General features: G+C 43.8%; 1 pseudogene; it reads right to left on the bottom strand.

The window, feature by feature from the left end:
- Positions 1–2987: 2987 nt before the first annotated feature.
- On the bottom strand, positions 2988–6804 carry LOC124691582 (annotated as a pseudogene).
- Between the last annotated feature and the right edge of the window lie 686 nt (positions 6805–7490).

Genomic DNA, 7490 nt, shown 5'->3' on the forward strand with positions numbered 1-7490 from the left:
ATGTAATGAACTTCTATTTAGCTCCTTTGTTTCCCAGTATTGTTGCTTTCTTTTCATAATGAAACATTCGTTTTTCTTTCACAAAGAGTTATGCATGAAACATATAGACTTCGAAACATAAGAATCGGTGGTGTCATGCAATTTCTTTCACAAAGTATCATTGCATTTTACGAAGTAAATTATAAAAACTGAATATACTATTTGCTTGTTTAGACTCGGTGTTAGTCCGATCGTTTAGATTGGGGACTATTGCAAGGTGAACTTGTGGAAAACTTAACTCTGTTTGTTTATGAATCTTTTTAGAGGTTTGATACTTGATAGCATTGTCAGTTTGTCAGCTTGCTTGGTACAAACTGGTATGTTTTGCATTGTGCAGTACTGATTTTATGATCATATGATGAACTCTCAGCGCCGGTAGTACATTGTGGTGTCTCCTTACAAGTTTCCTGGCGTTGCCATATCATTGATTGTTCCATGTGCCTTTAATTAAGATCCGAGTGGATAATAGATGTTGGCATATATCATTATGTTGCTTCTTTAAGCTAATAATAGGTGTTGCCTTTTATTTTTCGGTTTCGCTTGTCTGATTCATTTATGCTTGGCAGAGCCCAGCGACATGATCAAGATGGCAAGGGTGGCAGGGAGGATGATCAAGAAGAGCAGTTGGTCACATCATGGTGTACTGCCGGCAGATGGACAACATCTTCGAGCAGACTGCAGCGAAGAAGGTACCACCTCGCACAACATTGGGTTTATTGGTTCTTGCTTGCACTGTCATGATTTGTAAAACGAGTTCACACATTTTTTTAAAAATGAACCCGCTAAGTCCTTGCATTTCCTGATACTACTTTATACTTGCATTTCCTGATAGTAATTAACTCACCATTAGGTGTCACCATTTGTAGTTAGTTTGTAACTTGTTGATAATAAAGCTTTGGTTCTAGTAATTACTCTTGTTCTCGGTTTGTTCCCAGATGCACTTGTATTCCATTTTACAGTAGAATCTTTGTAGAGTACCCGCGGTAATGCTAACAAACTGCCTAGTGCCACATTTGCGTTCTTTGAACAACCATTTCATGTTAGTAGTTAGATCATGGTAATTGGAGTTGTTGACTTTGTAATAAAGTAAGTTGTGTGCATCGATTGATGCAGAGGCTGGGGCAATCCCCATTTCGATTTTTTTTTTGGAGCTGTTGACTGAAACTGCTGTACTCTAACAATCAGTTTACTGAAGTAGCTGTGGCCTGAAACTATTGCTAATTAATCTGTGAACTGAATCTATTCTAAACCGTCAACAGTTACTATTTTGAACTGTGGGCTGAAACTGAAGATATTCTATTCCTGAATTATAGAGTCCTTGGCTGAGGCCATGCATGGAGAAGGTGATCCCCTCGTGCATCTATCAACCATGGGACAAAATTGAATTACAATGCTCTAACTTTTGTGTTCTGATTACAAGTTTTCTTTAAATATTTGTTTTTTTTCTAATTATGTTTCCTTACCAGCGTGCTCTGTCTGAGTATGACTTCACTATAGGAAACTTGTTTGGAGATCTCCGGGATGACATATTTCTTTGTAGAATTGTTCAACTCCTGCTTTCTGACACATCGATTATTTCAGTACTCATTTACTTCCCCCACACGAGATAGATGGTTACTTCCATTGGATTTAAAGTGACATCATGCTTTATTTCAGAGAGTGATTGCTCCGTCAGATACACATAAAATGAAATTGCAAAACTGCACCCTGGCTATCTAGTGCATACTGGATGCACATGGATATCCAGTGTGTACTGTGCTCAAAATAGCGTGAGAGTAATTATGGGGTGTAAGAGTCCAGCTTATTTCTTCATCCCAAGTCCAGAATTAGGCCCTATTTGCATCTGTCCAATGTCAATTTCAGTGAAACTGCAGGAAGGCTCACGGAGGTCGGAGGCGAACCATGACTACTCCACGCTGGAGCGGGAGCAGGGGCCACTGTATTGTTCTATCTCGGGGTTAACGGTAAGTATTCTAGTCAAAATACCCATCTACCAGTTACTTATGTGTGATAAACCATCTGTTCTCATGTAATAATCATCCAAAAAATTCGCTCCAGTTCCATTCTTTAAAATTTCGGAATCCCATTGTTCAACTGTGGCACGCGCGCGGCAACAATCAAAATTCATTAGAAAAGTTTTGGGTATTGTCAATGGTTTCGTTCTGACAGGGGAGGAGTAACCAGAAACGTGCCGATGGAGTATTCGGCAAGACATTTGCTGCAGCTCTAGCAACGTCCTTTTCAGCTCTCGACCACGTTGACTCGATTGATCTCACGAACACAGAGGTTTTGTGTTCTGCTTCTCCTTTTATTCAGAGGAAGGGACACAACATCGTGGCCATGGCCATGGCCGAGCTTTGTGTCACGATCCCACAGACCCGATCACGCTCACTGCACGTAAGTCCTGGGCTCCTGCTCTGTTTTGACCGACGGAACTGAAGATATGATTTAACTGACGAAACTGAAACCTAAACACAAGGGACTGAAACCTAAACACAACGGCTACGAGATTGTTCAACAGACCTACAAGTAATACTAGTGTTCATTTTTCAAAGCGATTGAAATTGTTGCCATTTTTATACTGTTTGCTCCAACCTCTGGACCCGCAGCAGACGACGTGAATTCATATAGAAACAGAACCTCAGCATCAGAGCTAGCCTACCAAAAAGGACAGCCCATATGTATGTCGGACAGTATACATATGTTGTACTAGCTCACAATGTCATACTTCTGATCGAGTTTGAAGCAATCTGTCAACTCAGAAGATTTATGTAAATAAACCGGAGACAAAACCATTTATATACCCAGATTGTAAAGGATAACTAGGAAAGTATCAGCCAATCTTGAACCCAGAATACAGATGCCATGCGCTTACAATCAAGGACATTCGTCGCAGACACCTCTATACGGTTCCTCCATAATTAAACACGTCACAAACTAAACTCTACCGAGATCATTTGTAAAAAGGTTATGCTACCGAGAGATATTGATTATTAAACAGACGTAAAGTGTATGTTTACAATGCTCAAGAGATCAAATACACAATTGAAGCGATAGGAAAACCAAATAAACTAAAACAACAAGGTTAGCAGGGCAACTATTAACTTACAGAGGAGAGGCAGATCGATAGAATGCACGGAGGACTAATCAACTGTAACGGAGGGACGTTTTGGATACCGACGTACGGTGCACTTGAAAGCAGACTCGACATCAGCGCGTACTTCTTTCTCATGTTTGCTTGACTCGAGGATGGTGTCACGGAGCCACACATGGATGTCCCGGAGGCAAGGTAGACACTCCATGCCAACCGGTGTAGCACCTCTCCACTCTTTCCAGCCGAATCCCAGTTTGAGCTTCTGTAGCTTGGGCATAGCTCCTGCCTCAAAGCTAAGGTACGCATTGACATCTTCATTGGACCGGAACCAAAAGACCTCAAGAACCGGGAATAATCCAGTGCCAACCACAACCTTATTTTCGCATACTTCTGACACGTGTAACATTGCAGACATGAGGGAGGGAAGCTCTCCAAGAACACAAAGCTCATCATTCGACAGGTGCAAGACAAACAAATGGAGGAAACGGAGGTGACTTAGCTCACCAATCCATCTGGGGACTCTCATCGAACTTCCATGTCTCCAGATCGAGGTACTCGAGACATGGAGGAGGATCAGATAATGAGTCTGACAGCCTCTCATAGCCATCGCATTCAATAACGCAATCAAGCATCAGATGCTTGAGGTCTTGAACCAATCCAATAGAGGAAATCAAAGTGTCGACACCCTCAACTGTCAAGCACTGGCCGTAAGGCGTGCTTAATTCCAATTCCTTCAGATTGGTCAGCTCGCTAAGGCCTTTGATATCCTCCAGTGAACCCTCTGACATAACAGAACAATGCAGGGTGCGGACCGATTTCATGTTCTGGATCCCTTTAGGTAGCATTGTATCATCTGGAAGTATCAAATGCAACAAGTTGACCAAGTGAGTTATATCTGATGGAAAGCTTTTCGTGAGATGGCAATCTAACTCCAGAGTTTCCAAATGCACAAGCCCTTTAATTTCAGTAGGGAGCGCTACGCGTGCTGATAGTGCTAAAACCTTCAAATACCTCAGTAGAAACAAATGGGCAATAGCCGTGAGGTCAACTGTCGCATCCCACTCCCATCCAAATGGAAAATTGAACATAAGCATTTGGAGGTACTTAAAGTCCGAAAGAGGAGGTGTGTACCTCGACAGGCCGAACAGACGCACATGATCTAACTTGTGACATGCTAGTAGAAACGGTCTCCGATTCCGCACATGATTTCAGTGGATAATCGACGAATCTTGTGCTCGAAACTATTCAATCTTTCCATGTCATCATAGTTATGTGCTACACTTATAAAATTATCTTCGATACACTTGCTTAGGATCAAATCAAGCACCATGCCATGTAATCTGCAAGAAAGTACCTCCCCATATTCTGTTATTTCGGGCTGAATCAGACTTCTATTGATAAGATCATTGAAATAACTTTCTGCCACATCGTACAAATCTACACCAGACATACTGCAAATAAAGCCTTCAGCTATCCATTGCTTAACCAAGTCATCTCTCCGGATCTCACGGTCTTCGGATACATGGCAAGGTACAAAAGACATGGCCGGAGATAAACTGGAAGATGCATGTAGCTAAGGTTTAATATACCCATCATCTCTTCCAAAGTGGGTTTTGTGGCAGACATGGCACCAAGAACATTCTTTATGCTCTCCCATTCATTTAAGGATCTTGCCTCAGTGCTAGCTAATATGCCAGCTATGGTGATAATTGCAAGAGGCAATCCACCACACTTCTTGAGAATTTCAGCTGAAATATATTGAAACTGTGGTGGGCAGACATTATTAGATCCAAATACTCTGTTAAAAAATAATCTTCTTGAGTCTTGCTCTTCAAGGTGCTTCATTATGTAAATGCAGGCATGGTCATTGTGACATGCATTGACAGCTACATCATCCAATCGTGTGGTTACAATCATTCTACTTCCATTGCTATTTTCGTGAAAGGCACATCTCATTATATTCCATGCTGATTGATCCCATAGGTCATCAATTAAAATTAAGTACCTATTGCAATATTTGCATGAGTTATTTCAACATTATATCAGTATGCGATTATCAGGTACATATGAAACCTTCAAAACAAAAACAAAGGAAAAGAAACATAATAAAGAAAGTCAACACATTTGTTTCAAACTTACAAGAAAAGTCACAAATAAGGCCTTATATGATCGTAACGTAGCAGTGTCATTTAGTAATATCATCATCATTATTAAAGTTCTTCAATTACAGTAAGCACCAAAAGGAAAGTCACCATAGCAAAAGTGTCAAGAAAAATTGTCTATAGGTTGATCGTAAATGCCCAGTGGAACATTACCCTAACACCCTATAATCTTCTTTAGGTGAATATGAAGGATGTTTCAGCCGCATATGACTACGCCAAATGTTTTGGAGAGACTCCACAGTAGTTGTTTCCTAGCTTCTTAACTGGTATACAAAAACGCAGTTAGAACACGACTCAACTTAGCAAAGTTTTAGCCGCACGGAAATACTCAACTACACGGAGAAAGGCAGTTGATACGGATCGATTCTCAACATCACAGAAAAATGTTGTTCAACGTGTCTCCACTACATGAAAAAGCAAAGTTGAGACACACGGCATAGACTGTTTACTAGATTCTTGTCTAGTAAATGTGCCCGAATCAGCATTCGGCTTATGTTTATCCTATAGCTTCAATCATAACAGGAGTGTTTACAAGCTAGCACAAATTTTCCATAGCCAAAATGCTTCACAAGATTTAGTAAAATATCTTTTTCATTATGACTCGTGAGTATAACTACTATAAAATCATACCAAACCATGCAAAAGCTATTGGACGATGAACTTCTCGCAAATCACAGAACTACTCGGAACTAAACAACGCAAACATATTAGTGAGAAGTGAAGGAAAACATCGTACCTCTTATCTTCGAGGTCTTCTCTTAGGCGGTCGATGATTTCGTGCAGCTCGAGAGTACGAGGAAACTCTAACGTCCCAAGATTGAGAAGTAGGCCACCGAGAAGGCTTTCAACATCAGGTCTTCGAGAGGCAGAAACAAACGTGGTGCGATCAAACTGAGCTTCAATCTCGGTATACACCTGCATGGCAAGCGTGGTTTTGCCCGAACCTGCGGACCCCACGATGGAAACCACCTTGAGTTTTGGTTGCGGATCCGTCAACCAACCAACAAGCTCTTCTCTTGGGCCATCGAGCCCCACGAGGTCCTTGTTGTAGATCGCCGAGAGTGGGGAGGAATCCACCACAACCACATGAGCATGACTAGAATAATCGATGCCATCACCAGCATCAAGCTTGCACATCTCGCGGCTCGAGTCTGCCTCCGCCGTGAGAACCACCTTTAGGTCCTCCATACGGCTAGCCATCTCCTCGACGAAGCTGGTGGTCTCTGCATCGGAGGCGCCGGAAGTGTTATGCACGAAGTCGTGGATGCAGTTCTCCATGTCGTAGGATGTCTCCCTGACACGGCCCCTCCAGTTCCTGGCCGAGGCGTCGTTGAGCTGTTCCATGTTGTCGAGGAGAGGTTTGATGGCGCTGAGCTCGTCCTTGAGAAAGGAGGCCTGCTCCCTCACCAAGGAGAGATTCTTGCACTCGTCGCCGCTGAGCAGCTTGGTGAGCTTGCCGATGAGCGGGTTCAGCGCCCCCGTCGTCACACTGACGGCTTCTGATGGCATGCCGATCGAGCTTTCCAATCGAGCTAGCGAAGGCGGATCGCAGCTGCTGCAGCCCTCTGTCCTTCCCATCTCGATCTGCCGCGCGCGCCGCCCACTGTTTGGTCGCTCTCTCTGCGAACCAGAGAGGAGGGGGTGGGCTGGAGGCTGCAGGTGGATTCGGCGGCGCGACCTAGCCAAGAAACTCGCTGGCTGAGGAGGGGCGGCGCGCCGGCCTCTTGACCTTCGTAGCCGGAGCAGGCTGCCCCCCTGTTCCCCCCACCAGCGGATCTGGATGAGAAAAGTGAGAAGGAGAGGAGGGCGACGCCGCCGCGCGCCGTTCCTGTCGCCGCACCTGAGGTTTGGGGGAGAGAAGCTCGGTGAAGAAAGATGATTGTTTTAGAGAGAGATAGAGGACGAAGAAGAAGAAAGGGGATTTTGAGCCGGAAATCATCTGCGTCATTTTGACCAAACTCACCGCGTGGAACGACGGCGCGACGACTTCTCGTCCGCCGCCTCCGCAAATGGTGACTTTTTCTGGAAAAAAAAAAACACCACGTGAAACTTACCACTTTGCCAGGCAGGTCCTTTTACATTGATCAAACTCACACGTGTACAACCCTAGAATTAGAATGTGAACTAAGGGCATCTCCGACGGGTCGACGGATTCGGACAATTAAAATGGTCGTGCGCGTCCGTTCGCTTCGACC

Source organism: Lolium rigidum, chromosome 2 (genome assembly GCF_022539505.1).
Source record: "Lolium rigidum isolate FL_2022 chromosome 2, APGP_CSIRO_Lrig_0.1, whole genome shotgun sequence".
Classification (NCBI taxonomy): Eukaryota; Viridiplantae; Streptophyta; class Magnoliopsida; order Poales; family Poaceae; genus Lolium; species Lolium rigidum.